The sequence below is a fragment of the Haliotis rubra genome, unplaced genomic scaffold (genome assembly GCF_003918875.1).
Source record: "Haliotis rubra isolate DU_JTF1 unplaced genomic scaffold, ASM391887v1 Scf28, whole genome shotgun sequence".
NCBI classification, from domain to species: domain Eukaryota; kingdom Metazoa; phylum Mollusca; class Gastropoda; order Lepetellida; family Haliotidae; genus Haliotis; species Haliotis rubra.
In genome coordinates this window covers 117,179-139,443 of record NW_025766891.1, presented here as the reverse complement: position 1 = coordinate 139,443, position 22,265 = coordinate 117,179, and the positions used below count along the sequence as shown (strand labels likewise).

The window sequence follows — 22,265 nt, the reverse complement described above, 5'->3', positions numbered from 1 at the left end:
CCATCTGCCTGTATTGCAAGTAGCCTGGAATGAGTGAGAGATCGTGTGAATATGTATATATATGAGAGCTGTGTCTAGGTCATCAGACGGGACTAGCTACAGTGAGCCTGCCTGCCCGCCTGCCTGCACAAGGGAGGAGGGAATATCTTTAAGAATCTCTCTCTTCTCACTTTCATTGTCTTGGGCGTTGCTAACAGTCGGCAGGAGTTTTTCTCATCGCCACTGGCTGGCAGTGTGTATGAGCACCTCATTATGCCAGCAAGGAAGCTTTTACTTACATCCTCCAGCACTTTCCAGTTTGCTTCTCATTAACAGACGACATTTACCAATTTAGCCAGCAATTGAGTTCAGAACAGCAGGGCTGGGATTTGCTTTTGTGTTCATGTTGGACGTGACATTATTGTGAGCTTTTGTCCGCTTCTCTCTTCAACAAATGACACATAAAAGTTGGACAGAGTTGGCTCTGGCGTTTTTCCTGTGTTGCAAGTTGGGTGTACAAGGCACAGATGTGAGAATATTTCACAGATGAGAATTATGTGACACTGTTGACGTCCATCACTTAACTGTCGTTGTGGATGTATTATGCAGGACTTTTGGAAATCATTTCATTGAAATTTTTACAAAGATTTTCATGACTCATCCTACAGGCACCAGTTAATTAATCTGAGCAGACGCATCATCTGTTACATTTAATGCTTGTTTACTGGTGAACAGTTTCATTGAGAATCATTTCAAGAGGCTTGGTGGACATTTTACGCAAGGCCTACAAAGTGTCAGTGAAGTAACTCAATCAAAAGTTGAAAAGTAAGTGGTAGGATACGTCGGTGCTTGGTAGCGGGGGTGATCGGAAGTGACACGGAAAAGAGGAAACCGACTACCGGTCAACACATGAGACCTGATAGATTGTGCCGATGTGTGTTTAGCTTTGAGACCACCAGCAATCAGATGCAAAGTACCACTGACCCCTTGGGGATAAGAGCTTGCTAATTCTAGTGTCCACTTGAGCAGCTGATAGCTGTTACATCACAAGTCCCTTGGATAACGGATTAATCGGAGAGATCACAAACCTTTTGTTGCATCGTTTATAGCTCTGTTATTGTGGCAATGGTGTCTTGAACTTGAAGGATAATTCTCATCCCATGGTGCTCATCACAAGGATAAGTACATTTTGAAGCTAATTGTTTCAGTTTGGAAAAGACAGCTGATGTTGACAAGTTGGTGAATTCATATGCTGCTTGGATTGTTCAGCGCTGCTTGGATTGTTCAGCGTTGATACTGACATACTTGCTGTTTACTTGGGTGCTATTTTGCTAAGCTAGATCACAGCTGCCTTTAGACTGACAGAAGCAGGTTATTTTCTCGATGAAGTGTACAGACCCCTGTCAGCAAGCTGTCGCCCCTACACCAAAAGTCATGTGTAGTTTGTGTATAGAGGAATACACCGGCTATGGTAAGTGAGAACATGCACGTTCATTCATGAAGTGGACGGAGTGGATGTACCTAACATTAACTAACATACCATTATGTTTAATATGTCACTATTATCTTAAATGCATGTATATGAGGCAATCGTTGAACCAGATTTAAATTAGTATTTCATTGGGGCTTGTTTTAGTATATGATTAATGCATTTTAAATATTCAAAAAAAGATGTCAGATTTTGTTTTATGTGTCTTTTGATTATTAGAATGAGTGAGTGAGTGAGTGAATATTGCTTTGGTACAGGTGACCTCATTGCTCTACCTCCAATGTACGCTTGTACAATATCAGAATCAGGATGGAAACTTTGTGAACAAAATCAATTCAATATATCTGTTTTTCTTTATAATGGCAAACAGAATATAAATTCTGATCAGTTGGCTAAATAGTTCATGCTATTGATTTTGGTGTCATTGTGTGCTGTATAATGGGGTGATTTGCATAATGGGCTATATTTGTAGGGTTTAAATTAATATGGGGGGGGATCTTATCTTACAACAATGACAGATTATTTCTTGAAGAAATGAAAGAAACTGATAGCTTATGGGCCAGTATTATGGACCAATAAAGAAGGTGATGATCTTTGTTGCACAATAATCAGATGAGAGACCTCTGTTGGTGGTACCCCATTAAGTACTTGTGCTGGGGATCCTCCCCACTGTAAACTGGACCTAGTGTACTGGACCTTTCTTCTGACCTGTGGTAGAGACTAGGTGACATTTTACCATCAGAGACGTATTACCATTATTGCCTTAATAATTTCTGGGGGGTTTAAGGGTGAATGTTTTATGGCGCCCCAATATTGCTTTCTGAACAGTAAAATAAGATTGATGACTGTAGCAAATGCATAATATATTCATGATGATCATCTTGTATTAATTTATCAGTTACAAAAAATCAGTTGAAAAATATACTGAAACAGTTCATAAATGTTAAAAATAATTTTTTTTATTGCAAAGTATTATATTTGTTAATGTTTTTCAGTGAATGAGTGAGTTTACTTTTACGCCACACTCAGCAATATTCCAGCTATATAGCGGCTGTCTGTGAATAGTCGAGTCTGGACCAGACAGTCCAGTGATCAACAGCATGAGCATCGATCTGTGCAATTGGGAACCGATGACATGTGTCAACCAAGTCAGATGTCATCGGTTCCCAATTGTGGAAATTAATGCTGTACAAATATTGCTAGTAGAATAATATTGATAACCTCAAAACGTGGCCATCACTTGGTATGGCTGATGAACCCATACTTAATGGCTTAGATAATGCATGTGTGGGATTGGTAGGAAATGGATTGTTTTTATGAATCCAGAGCAAGAATAATATTGTTATCTGCAGGTTGGCAAGATTGTGTGAGTTGTTAGAAGTAGGTTAGGTTAGGTCAGGTCATCAGAATCCACCATTTTTCAGCCTGGTTGTTTAACATGCATTTACAGACAATGACAGTCTGTATTCATGTCCCACATAACTCCCATTGTTAAGTCATTTCCATACAATTGACCAGAACTGCCTGGTGAACATCCAGCTTAGTCATGCTTGATGGAGGAGACGCCCACATGTCAGGATGCTGTGTGATTATGTAACATTACATGACCACGGGGCTCTCCGCAACATGCTGCCACCAAACCTTTGTTTCATTTTCGTGTTGTTTGGCTGGATTAATTGCTCTTGTAACATGTGAAAGTGCAGACCTTTCCCCGCCAAACTGAAAGCAAAACACATTGTCATGATGAATATTTTTACGGCACAAGCTATAACATTTATTGAAATGCTGGAATGCGAACCTTCTCCCAAATATCAGATAGCATCATGGTTTCATATACATCTTTTGAAAGAGTCTGTTTAATTTATGAATTGATGGTATTTTTGCTTGAATAAGATTCATTTAGAGAAATTGCCTTTAATGACATTCAAAGAGGCGACGACTTAAAAAGATCTTCTTGATTTGATGGTGTTGCGCTAAGAGGAATGTTTACCTACTCAGTAATTCAGAAAAGACAAGCCCTTATAACTGAGCGATTGACAGCATTTAAGATGTTATCTGTCCGCTTGGAGGCTGACTGTCTCCTGATGTTGGTAATGAAGACCTCTCTATCGGTGAATCTAAGCCTACCTGTATCCTGGCTGTTGATGGGCCATGACTGCACCGAGACATTGGGATGACGAGGTAACCCTGCCCTGCACTTTAATAAAGAAGACCACTGTATTGCCTTGTAATGCAGGATGGCTGCCTGCTTAAACACTTTGTATCTTGCTTTGAAAGTGATAAAACATTTTCGGCTATCTTCACTTTAGGTTTTAAAATATCCCAAATTACTAAGATTATTGTGTTTTGAAAAAAGATTTTCTGTTGGATCAGTTTCAAAGACATTGTTATTGATGTTTCTTTATGAATTAAGTAAATTATTTTGTTTGAATCATTCCCTGCTGTCTTTTATCATGTTTGGAGGTCAATTCTGACTATATATGATTTGTGAACTTTGTAATTTTCAGTAAACACAAACTCCCTTCCCTCAGCAGCTATCGACCAGTTATTGATTTTTTTCACTTGAATAATGTCTCTTATCTTCCAAGAAGTGTTCATGTTTGAAGTTTAGTTAGATACATTTTGTCTTTACATCATACAGTGACAAACCTATTGATGCTCTGTTGTTGAAATGTCAGCCATACTTGATGAAAGATGCAAATATTGTTTCTAAAAAATAGGTTTATCATGACAAAGAACTCAAAACTGGTATTCATTTGAAATCTTCTTCTGATCATCAAGGACCTCTGTAGTTTGAGGATTAATAGAATTATTTGAAAAAAATAGTACAAAATAAATAACACTTTGTACACATGTAGCAATTCGTTTTGAAGTTCTTTCTTTGCTGATTTTTACAATTCGCCACACATGTTCCTTTTCTGTGAAAAACTTTCCATCATAAGTCATCCTGGGTATTCCCACGAGGTAAATGTTGACAGAACATCATCAGTCTTTACTGCTAAGTGGACTGGAGGACAAGGGTTAAATGCGTACCTGCACGTTCTAGTGTCACGGCCGTGTCTGCGGTTTCACCTGTGTCGACTGTAAGGACAAACTTCAGAAATGACACCCGTTGTATTGTCCGTGTTCGCAGTCAGGCAGCTAGACATTCAGCTACGCCAGATACGCACGTTATCAAAAGGATCCACGCGAAGACTCTTCTCCCCATCGCCCTATGTATACATTTCCACTCTGCTCTCGTCTGCCTGTGGTATTAAGTCGTGTTTTGACTCCAACCAAATATTTCATGCTAAAAAATTGTAATAACACCTGCAAATATTTTATTTGAAATGGCATTTTTGAACTAAGGGGAAGTTCGTGCGATATTATTTGGTAAACATGATTGTGATTCATGGTGAATATTCAGAGCTTGAAATTGTAATGTTTTCTACAGCTGAAGCATGTTGCATTTTATACATTGACCATAGGGTGAATTGTGGTGTGTAATGTTGCTTGTCAATATTTGATGTTTGACATAGCAATTTACGCTTTCTGTTTTGTATGGTTTTAAAAATTAAAACTAAGCATGGAAAAAACACGAAAATGATGATCTACTCATTTCTGAGGAAATTATTTTATAGGTTTAAAAAATAAGCAAAAAATACTTGAATTAGTTTTTGGGTATTATCTTCATATCATTTCAAATGAATTGGAATATTGTTTTCGCGAAACCTATGATCATTACAGAATTGTATAATCTGTATATAAGTTACACAACTCTTGATCAGGAGTCATAGTTCAAGTTAGTTAAGGGGCTGTGGGGTAGCCTAGTGGTTAAAGCGTTGGTTGGTCACGCCGAAGACCCAGGTTCGATTCCCCACATGGGTACAATGTGTTAAGCCCATTTCTGGTGTCCCCTGCCGTGATATTGTTGGAATATTGCTAAAAGAGGCGTAAAACTAAACTCAGTCAGTCAAGTTAGTTAAAGTGAAGTTAAAGAGTGATCAGCTTCATTGGATTGTTTTTTTCAAGAACAGAATGCAGTGTATGTGAATGCCAAATTATTTATGTATATTTCAACGTGAAGTACTATGATGTTAAGAATGCTGTTTAGACAGTTTTATGGAAAGTATAATATTGTTTATGGATTTCCGTGTGAATGTTCCTCATTTAATTTCTATCAGAATGCTTAGTTACAGCAGCAGGTACTTTGTGATGTGTATAAAAGCCTGATTTACTGTGTAGTTTCCTTCTTTATTAGCAGCCATTTCATGGCTCATTTCGAGTAAATAAATCTCTGTAAACTAATAATAAGTCAGTTTGTGTTCATCTCTGTTTGATGTCTGCAGAAGAACAGAGTGGGTAATTCATCTTTTGTAAAGAAAGTGGAAGTCATCTTTTGTGAAAACAGTTTAAATCATCTTTTGTAAAGAAAGAGTAAGTCATCTTTTGTGAAGACTGTGTAAATCATCGTTTGTGAAAACAGTGTAAATCATCGTTTGTGAAGAGTGTAGATCATTTTTTTGTGAGGACAGTTTAAATGATTGTGAAGACAGTGTAAATCATCTTTTGTGAAGACAGTTTAAATAAGTTTAAATCGTCATTGTGAAGACAGTTTAAATCATCATTGTGAAAATAGTGTAAATCATCTTTTGTGAAGACAGTGGAAATCATCTTTTTTGAAGACAGTGTAAATCATCTTTTTCGAAGACAGTCTAAATCATCTTTTGTGAAGATAGTGTAAACCCTTGTTTATGTAAAGACACTTCTGTAATTTTTATTTTGTTATAATTAATATTTTAGAATACATGCAGAGCCCAGATTGGTTGGACTTAATATTTAAGAACCGAAACAGCGCAGGGTGAGCATTGAGGTGAGACTATGATTTCCTAATTAGATCACCATTGGAGCCTCATTCTGGTTCCGACTTGGTCAGCAATTCAAATATGACTACAAAGCAGTACAATATAAAAACAGTGTTAGATGCTGTTCCGCATTCATCTAACAGTGAAAGAATGCCTTTCATACAGGGCATTAATACAGGCCGTTGAACACAGACAATATATGTACAGTGGAATACCATCTACTTAAAACATAAAGCGACATGTATAGATCCTAGAAGCCAATCTAGACGTCAACATCAAATCCTGGTCCCCACCCTCTAATTTCTATAATTAAGCTCAGCTGGGAATCTCTGACATGGGTAACCCTCTTCTTTGATCATGTTCAAAATTTACTTTATTTAGTTACGTATGTGACATCAGAGTTTGTGAATGAGAACAATAGACTTGGAGGGGAAATTCCAGAGCCAAAGAGGCATAGCAGAGGCATAAAACACAACAAGTGGCATTGTTCGGCCCCGAATGGATATAGTTGTCATTCTTCCCTGATGACACAAGTCTACTCAGTCTCTCGACCTGCACACCCCACAAGGCTCAGACAGGTGAAGGTATGCCCCACAGCTTGTGTCTTGCCAGTCTGGTGAATGGAGTTAACTATACGCTTCAGTATACAAAACCTGTAGAAACACTCAATTACAGATACATGCCGAGATTGAAGCAATGTTTTGTTTGTGTGTTGTATTCATTACCGTAGAAATGATTCTTGTAGGACTATTCTGATATGCTAGTTATTTGTTGATGTCAGGTGGGTTAGAATCTGAGGGTAAATATTGATTTCTTTAAATACTATTTGTGCTGAATACTACCCTATTGTCCAATAAATGTGAGAACACGCTTTTGGCAGTTTTTGAGCACTGTTGCAGGAACTGACAATTGTAGAGATTGCAGTCTTTCGTCATAAATCATAAGGCCAATAGCGCTGAAATCAAGTGCTCATAACCGACATTCCTTTTTGGAGCACATTATCTGTAGCCCTGACCAAGTATTTGTACTGGTTGAAAGGTTATATCTAGCAAATTCTTAGAAGACAAAATATTAATCAAGAATCACACTGACCTGTGAAAAATTGGTCTTAGCAACCCATGCTTGTGGTAAGCGGCGACTAACGGGATTGGTTGGTCAGGCTCGCTGACTTGGTTGACACAACCGTAGATTGATGCTTATGCTGTTGAGCACTGGATTGTCTGGTCCAGGCTCAAGGTGAGAACACGCTTCTCAGCTGGGATATTGCTGTGTGAGGTGTTAAACATCAAACAAACAAACTAGGAATCAAGCTTTATTGGTCGTAGTACATTGGCTAAAATCAAAATTGGGCTTTGTAGTAAACTCCCAGTACGAAAACCCCTAGTCTGTCGTACAGACCCTGAAGCAAATATATCCAAGAAAGGCCACGCAAGTCTAGAAACTGTGGCAAGTCTGAAAATGAAGAAAGTCTCAAGGTTTGTTTTACTATGAACTTTTTTCAGTAAAATATGTTCATTTCAGAGACTAGTTGTTAGTCTAGAAAACCCCTCTAGGATCCGAGGACTCCCATAAATTTATCACTCGTTAAAGACAGGAACATAACATCTCAGCGACCCATGCACTCCGAATTTATCATTGCTTAACATCCTGAGCTATAACCCCTCAAGGTGCCGAGGAAGTCTATTTTTTATTAACTGGTTACAGACATGATAAGGAGTAGTAGCTTTTCTGCCATGGATTCCATGTAAACGAAGGACAACCTATTCTGTTTACCTGCAACTTCCAGTGTAGCATGATGATCATGACTACCAAGCATGCTTGATGTCAGGCAAGCATGTCTATGATGCTTGATGTTTCTGTAAAGTAGCAGACATCTTGTCTTGACTATGTAGCCGAAGAAAAGATGACATTAAAATGCATAACATTGGTGACTATGCATCGGCAAGCATTGGAGCAGGAACAGGTTTCAAACACAGCGCCAGTAGGTCGCCATTTCCAGTCAGGCTTTGTACCTCATGTGCCATCAAATACAATTTATCAGCTCACAGATAATATATTGAATTATGTAAGCTTTTTGGGAACATCATTACACCAGTCGCATTTTTATCAGTCATGTGTGGGATAAATCATGTGTAGTCATCAAAGGTGTTGTCATGCTCCATGAAGCCTGTCAGTCCTAGCCTCATGTTGCTGTTTCGTAGGAAGCCATCTTGGCACCAGAACTACCAACATGTAACATATACTCAGCACTAACACCATGCATGATGTACCTCTGAAACAACATTTTCAGAATGTCTTACCAAATTGGACCCTGTCTAGTTAAGCCACTCCAGTGTAATAAGACGTTAGCTAGGCAACATGCTTGAGAAGAAAGGAACAACTGCCATGTTCGAATGAGTAGCTATTTTGCATATAGCGTTCAGTCAAAAGCCTCAGTGATGAGGTATTTGAAGTTGCAAGTAGAACTACAGGTGCCAAACTTTAAAGTAGATTTTACTGCTTTAAAGAAATAAGTTACACTGGGAGGTTGTTTATTATCATTTGTACAGTTAGACATCCTATTTTCACAAACTCAAAACTTTTGATTTAACTTGAAAATACATGGAGAATCCATTCGGCTTGGTTCCAATTCCTTATCTGGAATTCTTGAATGCTTTCACATATTTTTGCAAACCTTCCCTCAACTCAATTTTGAGTGTCTGTTGCAAATGATATTGTAAGCATAAGATCACTGGATTCTCTGGTCCAGACTTAATTATTTGCAGATTGCCATCATATAGCTAGATTTTTGCAGAGTGCAATGTTAAACTAAAAAAACCAAAACAACAAATTCATGGAAGCACCGGGTAGAGTTTCTGAAGTCAAACAACCCTCAACCCCCCATCCCCACCCCCACCCTCGGCTTGTGTATCCTGGGGACAGGCGAGGATTAAAGACTCACATGGGAACCTTACCACTGATACACCTAATTTGAATTCAATTAGCTGACCATGGCTAGTTGCTTTGTTGTATTCAGTTTACGTGCTACATTGGCCTTTGATGATGTCTCATAAAGTGACTTTCATGGCCAACTTTGTTAACTATTCCTGTGACAGATTGAACACGGTGTTCCATACAGTCCCACAGAGGTGTGTGTAGTTGTGTATGGAAATCTATTAAGGTAGTCTGGACTGGGATGTCAAACAGAGTTCATGGTTTATTGTGACTTGCTGGCTGGAGGAAGGGTCAGCCTCGCTTCTTTGTCAACACTACCTTGTTTGTAAAGCCTGGAATTTCCATAGAAATTTATCTTGAGCTGTCTTGGGTACATTTCAGGAAATATTTATGTGTCTGCGGGAAGTATCCTATGGAGATTTCAGTTACTGTGAAAAGTATGTTTATGTTTCGTGGATTAATCTGAAATTTGACTATGGTTAGATTCTATCATAGCTGTTATCATGGTCTGCTTTTGGGCTGCCACAGGACTGAAGTATCACATTTCAGGACATTTTTAAATTGTTGATAAGAACTGATAGAAAAGTTTTGATAAACCTTATGAGTAGGATAGGGAATTAGAATCCATTCTATCAGTGCATAGATGATGTTGACATGTCCACTGGCTTATTCAAGTTAAAAATGCTGTTAACAAAATTGTAATAATATCATATAACGTGAAACAGTAAGTATAAAATACATTGTTGGCTGTAAGTTTTCAAACAAATAATATTTCGTACAAGTAACAGTAGCAATTTCTCTGAAAGTTGTTTCTTAGAAAATCCATTTTTATATACCTTTTGCACCGTGTCTCAATTATGTCTCGCGTTGATAGTGCAAATACTGTGTTCAGTGTAGCTTTGCGGCAGGTCTGGCCAATTGCGACTATTTACACAGCAAATACACCCAGACATAATGTTAGATAAAAGATTAATTTTGCCTCAACTACCCAGGCAGTGATTACACAATGGTGACAGGTCCAGCCCAGGTTCTTATATGTTAGAGAAACTGACCTTTTGATTTACCAAATCTTGTGCAAACAATTGATTAGATAGTGGAAAAAATCCCACAAATGTGGGGAGGTTAGTTTGTACAGGTGGTAGACCTTCGGATGTGTTGCGGTCTTGGAGGACGACTCCCTCTCCCTCTTCCGTCTATAGGTGAAAGGAAAGTGCCACTTTTACATTAATGATAAGGATAAAATACACATCCCTGATGAACACCACATTGATAAGTTACATACTGAGACAGGCACACCTTATTCAAGGATTGTGTTAATACTAATGGTTTGTGCTTTAGTTTTCTTGCATGTTGAAACAGATAACGTTGTACATAAAAATAAAAAGCTTGAAGCTAGGTCTTTTTGTTGAAAGAAATTGATAAAACTTCTTTTTCTGTTAGCAATCAATCAGCCAATGCGTAATTGTGCTGGCTAGTTTTTGTGATTCATGATGAATTTGATATTGTTAAATGGATACTGTTGGTTACTGCACTCTTCCTGTAAGTTTGACTGAAATACAGTTATCAAGTTAATAATAGATTATGGTTGTGGCTTTTTCTGACATGGATCAATGCACTTAATATGTGAATATGCAAAATACACATTGTTCATTAATTTTGTCTAGTCTGCTTCTTATTGTACTATGTTTAAGGAGGGTTTTTGGTGTACTTTCCCACAGAAATTAATATTTCTAGACAAGTTATTTATATCTGAAAACCTACTGGAATGCCATTATTGGGCTTAAGAGGTGACTTTGTATGAATCATTGATATGAATGAATATAGGTGCAGTCTGAACTGTGGGTTAACTTTTCCTAATGATTCCAGCCAACCAGTTTCAAGATAAAGACTTAAAAGAGATTCCACTTTTATTGTAATATTTTACAAATAAAGCAGGATCATTTTACATGTTTTACATAGGAAATGCACTGAGTAAACTTTCATTCTTTCAGGCAGTTTCTTTCCTTCAGTGAGTTTCTCATTGTCTGTATGGTTGCCATGCTCACACATACAGCCTCTCTCCCTAGTGGCTGTCAGTTTTCCACAGGTAGCTGAATTCCCAGCCCCTGAGTCACATTCACTTCCTCGTTAACAGTACGATCCCTGTCTCTTTCTTATCAAAGTTGAGCAATGAAGCTTGGGAAATGGCAGTAGTTGAAAATGTTTGAACCTGTGAATGAAACCACTTGGATTTGGCTATCTGGAGGAGGATGCTGCTAAAGGCCAAGCATTGACAGGGATGGGGAGTTTATCTAATTAAGCTGGTGATTTAGATAAGGGGAAATTTGGCCCTGGCTCGTTTTGAAAAAATGAGGATACACCCATTGGGTGCAGGAATGAGAGAACAGGTACATCTTACTCTGTAATACACTAACTGAAATTGCACATTCTGATTATCTCTAAACCAACAGCTGGATGTGGGAATTCTCATTCGGGGAAGGTAGAAAGTTGCACATTTATGTCTTTTCACAGTTTTCTGTTTCACTTAGACTAACGCTTAGTCTCTAAATATATATAATTTTGATAGTAACAAATAAATCCGTATGAGATGGGAGATTTAGAGGAGAGATCGCAATACTTTTTTACCTCTTTTGTTCAAATTGAAAGTGCTTTCACAAGACTTGATGACTTAATGCTTTCAGTGGTTTTAACCGCAGTTTCAAAAACAGTCATGTTTGGTGTGAAATGACAATAGCCTTTGTGATTTTCACTGGGAAATAAAAAAGCGTACAGCACATGAAATGAAATTTGAAGCCATCATATCAAGGCAGGATTTCCTCAGCCATATGGCTGGTGTTTGTGTAAAAGTTAGAGAAAAAATACTCAATGAACAAGGCTTTATTGAACAAAGCCAAGCTGTGCAAGGTGACTGTCACATAATGACCGGGCCACCCACGGACGGCTTCCATGGGAAAATATCATGGCCGACACAGACACTGTCATAATGCTGACAGGACTTTGTCAATAATTACAACCTCGGCCTTGTTCATACCAATCTCTTTCATATCAGCCAAATGTCAAACGATGCAAAACACATTTCCACACTTGCAGCTAGCACCCACCCACAAACCAAAATGGCACGACAGGGCTGACATTTCTTGATATTGTCGTTGTCGTGTATTTCGTAACATTACTGTGTGATGATCCGGACCTCAATCAGTAGGTCATTTACATCATCACAACTGATGATAGAAAGGAATGTATCATTTAGGATAAATATAGACTTACTGCACACGTTTATATTAATAAGTTCCTGTAATTACTTGGATTAATCACAGATTTGATGTTGGTACCATTAACAGCTCGTATAACATCATAGACATGAAGCTCTTACCAAGGTCATCTTGAAGTTAAGTACAACATTACCATTAACAAATAATTAAAATAAATAAGTTTCCACCAAGTGACCTGTTACTGAGATGATGAATAAACTGAAATGTTAATCTAATTTGGCTGTAGAGGCCATGTGTTGGCACGTTGATAGGCTTGAACTTTGACCTGCCTGTTTCCACATCCTCTGTTCCTGGTCAGTTTAATGGCGGCTGTACCAGGCGAGTCTCATCACACCCTTCTGATGCTGCTACTGGCACAGCAGTAATTTAGCCACAGTAATTAGATGGATGCAGTCAGGGTTTAAAATTTATTATAATGAGTCCTTGATGTAATTAAAGATTTATATATAGCACTGCCTGTGCAGATATTCAACCAGAAATGGCCCGAATGAATTTTGGTATTTAGATGAGTTTGTTCCATTTCTCTTGACCACCAACCGAGGGCTTTTGGAAAATACTTACCTGGAAATCAGCTCAAAAAGAAGAAGCCAAGATTTTGTTCACCAGGATATCATTCCTACGAAATGTTAACAAGCAAAGGCAACAAGTTATGTTTTCGCAAGTAGTTGCAAAGTTGTTAACAGGTAATGGCAACCAATGATCTTAACATGTAGTGGCTACAAATGATGTTAACAAGTAATGGCAACAGTGATGTTAACGAGTAGTGTCTACAAATGATTTTAACAAGTAATGGCAACCAATGATGTTTACGAGTAGTGTCTACAAATGATGTTAACAAGTATGGCAACAAATAATGTTAACAAGTAATGGCAACCAATGATGTTAACATGTAGTGGCTAAAAATGATGTTAACAAGTAAAGGCAGCAAGTGATGTTAACAAGTAATGGCAACCAATGATGTTAACGAGTAGTGTCTACAAATGATGTTAACAAGTAATGGCAACAAATAATGTTAACAAGTAATGGCAGCAAATGATGTTAACAAGTAATGGCAACAGTGATGGCAACAAGAAATGGCAACAAATGATGTTAATAAGAAATGGCTACAGATGATGTTAACAAAACAAATATTGACAATTATTGTTTACAAGTAATAGAAACAAATGAGTAATGACAGGAAATAGTATTAACTTGTAAAGGCAACAATGCAAGCTACTTTTAGTCTCTGAAATGAAAGTAATTTAAGATTGTATTGTTTTTAAATTGTCTTTTAATAAATAGGAGAATAGAGCCAAGGCCCTGAAACTGAAACAAATCTAGACCTGCCAAGATAATTTGGATCTGTATCTTCTGATAGTTTAGTATCAGAGTCTGTTGATGAGGCAAGGGCGTTGAATATACATGCCTGTAGTTTCTGTGGCCTGAAGGGATATATCGGGATACATGCCATGTAAAACCCCTTTTAAATGGGTTTCAAATACCATTTCCGATAAAATTTTGTCGCTTCCCAGTTTTCATCTGTTTTAAATACATCTCTTCAGCAGTGCAAAGTGTTCAATCTGTACGTTAAAAATTTCATTGCAACCGAAACCACGTAAAACTACATGAAAACCTACATGAAAACGGTAGACAGCAATATACAAGTAATCAATTTTGAAGGGTGTCAGGACCTCCTCAGAACTAAGCTGTGAGAGGGTTTGATTATTTCACCAATATATCAGCCTACAGGAGTATTGGGAGTCCGACAAGCCAGGCTTGTTGAACATGCATTGTTTGGAAGGATACCTGGCCACACTATCAACTCATCACGCGGACTAGGGACAGGAAAAAGTTGGCAGTTTTATTGCACCATAGACAAGATACATAGGCAGTGGAATGTTCTGAATCATCATACAATAGGCTTGATAGGTGTCAGGATGAGTTTTAATGATTGCATGATTGTTGTGTAATTGATGTGTTTGACAGTGATTTCTTAATTGATTTATTATTTGATTTATTTGTTCCAGTATCAGGACGTTTTGTTTGAAATGAGGGATTGTTTTCAAATTAGTTTTCTATGTTACTAAAACGTTTCTAGTTCTGTTTCAACAATATCAAGGATACTGTACAATCTGTTACAGTTTGCCTTATTTTGAACAATCAGTTTTGTAATATTGAAAGCTAAAACAATAATAAATAAATGATGGATTAGTACAGACAAATGACACTTCCTTGTCGACTCCCACTTTCACCATTACACACATGGCACATGCACTAGCAAGCCATTCTGTGGACAAGTAAGAACCAAAATCAACAACAGTAAATTCACTGAAAATGATACTGACACATCAGTTTAATCAGTAGACGATGCATATTTATTTGAACTGCTTAGGCGTTTCAGGTCCATATTAGGTGAACTATTGTTCCAAACAGAACCATAGAAAGCAGTTCACTTGTGCCTGATAACAAATATTTATTTCACCCTTGATAAATTGAGATGATCATCTCAGAACCATCAATCATCCTTAAAAGACAATGCCACAAACCTTTTTGGGCCCTTTCACTTTTAACCGATCTGTCATACTTTCCACAAACGTCAAAGCACTGTCACTTTAGCGGTATGTAATGACCTGGGCAATGGCTGACAACTGGGAGTCTGAACATGAAGTGTTGTCATTTTATCATGTAATGTAATTTTGTCACCGTTGTCACTTTTATTAATGGCAACCTACAGTTGTCTATTAGGGTGAGAAGAAGAATATAGCCTCTTCAAGACTGTATGACAGTCAAGTATAATGTTCGGAGTCACTTGACAGGATTATGTCCCAGTACTCTGTACCTTCCATTTACAATGTCACATAAAACAGACATAAGGCTACTTTCAAGTGATGATTTGTTTGTCGAAATTCCAGCCTTTTACCCAGTTTCATATTGATGGTAGGTTGAGGTACATGGACAAGTTAGTCTCTTTTCTATCACTAAAAAAGAGCATCTGTAGGTTGACAGGAAGTAAATGTAAGTAAAAGTGAGACTGTTAAAAAGAATTCTGTTTGAAATTTAGGAGAGTAAGTAAAGCCTGTCACATTTTCACTGTATATATATTTCACTGATGAACAAATGACTGATTTACTTGATTTTGCTGGAGACAAATCACATTTTCATGATTTTAGAAATTATGGTGCCATGACCAATTTTTCAAAAAAAATCGCGATTTTATGACGTTTTATGATATTTTCAATGGCAATGAGTGTCTGAGAAAATGAAGAATATTAAAACCTGGTGTATAAGATGTTTAGATAACTATATTTTTTAATTATGAAAGAACACTGCATTCATGTGTGATAAGTTTTCTTCCAAGAAATGATTTTGATAAAACCTTGGACAGACCTGTCACCAATTATCCTATCAAAATCATATTTGTATAATTATGACAACAACATTGATTTTCAGAGTTAATAATAGTTTGTGCTGCTGAAAAGATAAGGAATAACATTGCCCTGTTGAACGGTCAATACATTGATTTTATTGATGACACCAGAATAACATCTCTGATTAGTTTACAGTGAAGAGAACTGTCATTTTTACAGGCCTTTTGTCTATTGTTACTCACTGCTGCACCAGTACACCATGACATTATCATGACAATATCATGACATTACCATTAGGCTACCATGAAATTACCATGACATCACCATAACAATACCATGACATCCTCATGACATTACCATTAGGCTACCATGGAATTACCATGGCATCACCATGACAATATCATGACATCCTCATGACATTACCATTAGGCTACCATGAAATTACCATGGCATCACCATGACAATATAACATCAACATGACATTACCATTAGGCTACCATGAAATTACCATGGCATCACCATGACAATATAACATCCACCTGACATTACCATTAGGCTACCATGAAATTACCATGAATTCACCATGACAATACCATGACATCCACATGATATTACCATTAGGCTACCATGAAATTACCATGATAATATCATAACATTACCATTAGGCTACTATGAAATTACCATGACATCACCATGACATTATCATGACATTACCATTAGGCTACCATGACATCCACCATGACAACATCATGACATTACCATTAGGCTACCATGAATTTACCATGACATCACCATGACAATACCATGACATCACCATATTACCATTAGGCTACCATGACATCCACCATGACAACATCATGACATTACCATCAGGCTACCATGAAATTACCATGACATCACCATAACAATACCATAAGACTACAACACAACCTAAACTCTTCCATAATACTACATAACAATACAACAGAGTGTTTGAAGTTGAATGAGACCAGCAAGGTGGTCCTGTGACTACCCCAGTGTTTATGGTTCACAACTGAGGGACCAAGATTTATATCCCACAGACGACCTCAATGAACCCAGTTTTCCTCCTTAATATCCAACTTCTATAGTACCCGATGGTGAATATGGAAAGCTGGGTGATGTCTGTTTGATCCATATCTGGTATCAGGGCAAGTGAGGTAACAGCTGTATATATTTACTGTATGTACAGTTCATCACACGTTAGTCAATAGGTGCGGTCAGTCCTCCAGCACTGACACACGTGGAGGTTGGCTGGTACAGTCTCTAGCTCGCATTGACCATGGCTTGTGTAACAGGGCTTTGCAGGGCACACAGTCATAACATGGAAACAGGTAGGATGTACACTGACACACTTCCTGAAATTAGGTAACATATTCTGTACCACTGAACTTGTTATTATGGATGGTGAATCATGTCAGTGATGGTGTCTAGTCACAGCCTGAAGGATAATGGATGTTCATGTTCAAAGTGATTCGTCCACTGTAGGAGTTTCAGAAGGTTCGTGTATATGCACTTGGTCTTTTTTTCTTATATTTTTTGACTGACTTAATTTGACTACGATATTCAGAATACACCTAATAGGTCTTGGAATTCCAGGTTGGTCTTATTACACAATAGGAGTTAGTTTTTTGGGAAATAGTCTGACGTCTGTAAAATACCCTTTGTTCTTATCATTATTAGTACTGCTTTGACAATTGATATGCACACAAAGAGAACTGAAATAAAGAGAAATGTTTGGGCTGCGGAATACTTTCTGGAATTCTTTGTTCACATAATATGAAGCTTTTAAGAAGTTTATGGGGAGATTTTGTATAGTGAATCAGAATTTGTTGTTGGTGATGGGAAATACATGAAATTTTGTTAAAATTTTCTGTTTTGCAACACCATCTATTTATGTAACCCAATTTCACGGAAGCCATAGAACTGAAATAAAAATGCACAAAATATTAAAAAAAATTTAAGTGTAAGGTGGGTTGTCATACTTCAGTACAACGTAATATGGCAGAGAGCTAGTTGTACCAAAATGGCATCTGTTATCATATAATTTTAGAAACATCTCGTTGAAACCTGTTGTACTATTTTCCTGAAATTTGATTTGCTGAAGATTTGTTGGTTTGACTGACAGGAAGAAACGTGAGGAAACACACACCTGTTGGAACCTACTCCTCCTCATCACTACATCATGGCCGATACAGCTTATTTCCTAAATTACCACACAACACCTGTTTAGGATTTTCAGAAAGATATTTTTCAAAATTAAACTAAATATATGGCAGATATATATTTCAACTGAAGAAACATTTTGGCATGAGATCATTACATATTTGTTGATGATAAGATCTGGTAATGAGATAGCAATTGGCAGAGTAAATTATGGTATTTAGATCTGAGGTAGTGTTTTAGTTTTGAAAAGTCTTAGTTCATGGCTGCTTTAGTTTGCTGGTGAGTTTTCATTAGTCCATGCTCTGATGAAAGATAATTCCCTTCCCTGCAGTATGAAGCGGTTGTGAAGCACGGCAACCCCTGTCCATGTTCCCATATGGAACCAGAGGGTGGGTTTATCTGCTGAAAGAGTTTGTATGTCAAGGTGACATCTTTGTACAGGACTTAAAACAGATCTGAATCTCGTACAAACATGTGGAGGGAGGAAGTTTCTCAGACTAAAAACACTTTTTTTGTGCCCTGTTTTCAAAATTTGTTTTCAGCTCTGAGAAATTCGCCTTCAAGATCAAATGTCACATGATAAGTTCGTGAAGAAATCCAGCCCTAATTCCCACTGCTGACAAACTTCAAGAACGCAAACCAGATTTGGGAACTAGTTGTGCATCAAGTTATGATCCAGAACTGGTGTTCATGTAAATTACATATGACAACCCAGGATTCCTGTTTCAGTTTACCAGCATTCTGTTCTCAGTGTATTACAGGAATTTCAACCAATTATGTTTATCAGCACATTGAGGCAGTGTGATTGTAACTTGATCTTTGGCTTGCATTACATAATTAGCATGTTGCAAAATATGGTTCACACTCTCCAATGTTGGATTTTCAGCAGTAAGACTACTGAGCTGTGAATAATGCTGGCGGTCTTTAGTTGTGTTTCAAGCACACCCATTTTGAACTGTGACAATATTTGTGAATTTTGTAATCATATCTGTAAGGAAGTATTCATGCTCAAAGAAAGGGATTTTTAAAAAAACAACATTTCCATCATCATCAGGAGTGGTTGGCTGCCATGTGGTTTGGTGCGTGCGTCACTGGTCAATCCAAAGGCTGGGCTTTGAATCCGGCATGTGTGTACATTATGTGAACCCATTCCTGGAATCATGATTGCTCGTGTGACAGGAAAAACTTACATGCAATTTTTTTTGCTCACACATTCAAATCATGATGTCTTCATCCATTAGACACCCACCTGTCACCCACTCCTCTCATCCAGCTGTTCCACAAACCACTCACCCACCCACCTGTCATCCAATCCACTCATCCAGCTGTTCCACAAACCACTCATTCACTCACCCACCCACCTGTCATCAGATCCACTCATCCAGCTGTTCCACAAACCACTCATTCACTCACCCACCCACCTGTCGCCCACTCCTGTCGTCCAGCTGTTCCACAAACCACTCATTCACTCGCCCACCCACCTGTCACCCACTCCTCTCATCCACCTGTTCCATAAACCACTCATTCACTCACCCACCCACCTGTCACCCACTCCTCTCATCCAGCTGTTCCACAAACCACTCATTCACCCACTCACCCACCTGTCACCCACACCTCTTATCCAGCTGTTCCACAAACCACTCATTCACTCACCCACCCACCTATCACCCACTCCTCTCAGCCAGCTGTTCCACACACCACTCATTCACCCACCCACCCACCTGTCACACTGTCCTCTCATCCAACTGTTCCACAAACCACTCATTCACTCACCCACCTACCAGTCAACCTCTCCACTCATCCAGCTGTTCCACTAACCACTCATTCACTCACCCACCCACTCCTCTCATCCAGCTGTTCCACAAACCACTCATTCACCCACCCACCCACCTGTCACCCACTCCTCTCAGCCAGCTGTTCCACAAACCACTCATTCACCCACCCACCCACCTGTCACCCACTCCTCTCATTCAGCTGTTCCACAAACCACTCATTCACTCACCCACCCACCTATCACCCACTCCTCTCAGCCAGCTGTTCCACAAACCACTCATTCACTCACCCACCCACCTATCACCCACTCCTCTCAGCCAGCTGTTCCACAAACCACTCATTCACCCACTCACCCACCTGTCACCCACTCCTCTTATCCAGCTGTTCCACAAACCACTCATTCACTCACCCACCCACCTGTCACCCACTCCTCTCAGCCAGCTGTTCCACAAACCACTCATTCACCCACCCACCCACCTGTCACCCACTCCTCTCATCCAGCTGTTCTATAAACCACTCATTCACTCACCCACCCACCTGTCACACTGTCCTCTCATCCAGCTGTTCCACACACCACTCATTCACTCACCCACCTACCAGTCAACCTCTCCACTCATCCAGCTGTTCCACTAACCACTCATTCACTCACCCACCCACTCCTCTCTTCCAGCTGTTCCACAAACCACTCATTCACCCACCCACCCACCCACCTGTCACCCACTCCTCTCAGCCAGCTGTTCCACAAACCACTCATTCACCCACCCACCCACCTGTCACCCACTCCTCTCATCCAGCTGTTCTATAAACCACTCATTCACTCACCCACCCACCTGTCACACTGCCCTCTCATCCAGCTGTTCCACAAACCACTCATTCACTCACCCACCTACCAGTCAACCTCTCCACTCATCCAGCTGTTCCACTAACCACTCATTCACTCACCCACCCACTCCTCTCATCCAGCTGTTCCACAAACCACTCATTCACCCACCCACCTGTCACCCACTCCACTCATCCAGCTGTTCCACAAACCACTCATTCACCCACCCACCCACCTGTCACCCACTCCACTCATCCAGCTGTTCCACAAACCACTCATTCACTCACCCACCCACCTATCACCCACTTCTCTCATCCAGCTGTTCCACAAACCACTCATTCACTCACCCACTTACACACAATCCCCATCAGTTGACTCACTCTACCAACCCGTCTTCCACCCACCCACACACCCACCCTCCACATAATCCTTCCCCGGACTTACATCACATGATACAGGGTATTTCAGATGTCTATGCAGTGCAGTTTTAACATCTTTGATCACCACTGACCTGATCCCCAGTCTGGTGAGATTTGAGGCTGAGATAGCCCACATGTAAGAGTAAAATCTATCATGCACATTTTAGTCACAGCTTTCAAAATCTATTTATCCCCATCAAATTATTTTGGAGTGATACTAAAGCCCAAAAGAGCCTTATCTGAGATAGATAAAAATGGTTCCAAGCCAAATGTACATGTATTTGTGTACACAGAGAGGGAAGGTATCACCAGTCCGGCAAGAGAGTCTATTTAAGTAGACCAGCCTCACACAAGCAGCATGTTGTTAAATCATTAATGACGAGATAAAGTCAGTTTGACCCAAATGCCTGCTGATGTTTTGAGGATGTTTTGACTTTCCAAGGATGAAGTTTCTGATATTGGGAGCCAGTTCTTATCAACTTAGTGATGGAAAATGTTTCAACTCAAGTTATCAGTTGGTTGAAATTAATGAGTCATTTACATTTGATGGTCTACTGCATATAAAGATGTTTGGTTTTCCTATTGTTTAGAGTGTCTGCTCATGAAGCTATATGGGGCGGTGGGGTAGCCTAGTGGTTAAAGCGTTGGCTCATCAAGCCGAAGACCCGGGTTCGATTCCCCACATGGGCACAATGTGTTAAGCCCATTTCTGGTGTCCCCCGCCGTGATATTGCTGGAATATTGCTAAAAGCAGCGTAAAACTAAACTCAGTCAGTCAGTCTTGAAGCTATAGGTCCAGGTTTGATTCTTCATGTGTCTGAAAGGGCAGTGGGGTAGCCTAGTGGTTAAAGCATTCCCTCATCACACTGAAGGCCCGGGTTCGATTCCCCACATGGGTACAATGTGTGAAGCCCATTTCCGGTGTTCTCCGCTGTGATAGTGCTAGAATATTGCTAAGAGCGGCGTAAAAGTAAAACTAAACTAACCCACTCATGTGTCTGAAGCCCATTGCTGATGTTGGCTTAAAACCATCCCCACCCAATGGATACTGCACATATAAGAGCAGAAAGTCCTAAACTTGGGCACCATTGGAGCATATACAATGTAGTTCATCACTGAAACACGAAAACATCGTTTCAGGTGATGTTTGAGAAGGGTTGGTGGGGTAGCCTAGTGGTTACAGCGTTCGCTTGCCACGCCAATG

General features: G+C 39.2%; 1 protein-coding gene and 1 long non-coding RNA gene across 2 annotated transcripts in view; one reads left to right on the top strand and one right to left on the bottom strand.

Moving 5' to 3' along the window:
- LOC124281097 (fibronectin type-III domain-containing protein 3A-like) overlaps positions 1-22,265 on the top strand; it is a 153,948-nt gene that overhangs the window by 83,662 nt on the left and 48,021 nt on the right.
- On the bottom strand, positions 2,426-4,708 carry LOC124281098. Its single transcript, XR_006899843.1, has 3 exons — positions 4,502-4,708; positions 3,596-3,665; positions 2,426-3,187 (listed from the first exon to the last, which is right to left on the bottom strand). It is a non-coding gene; the product is annotated as an uncharacterized LOC124281098 (long non-coding RNA).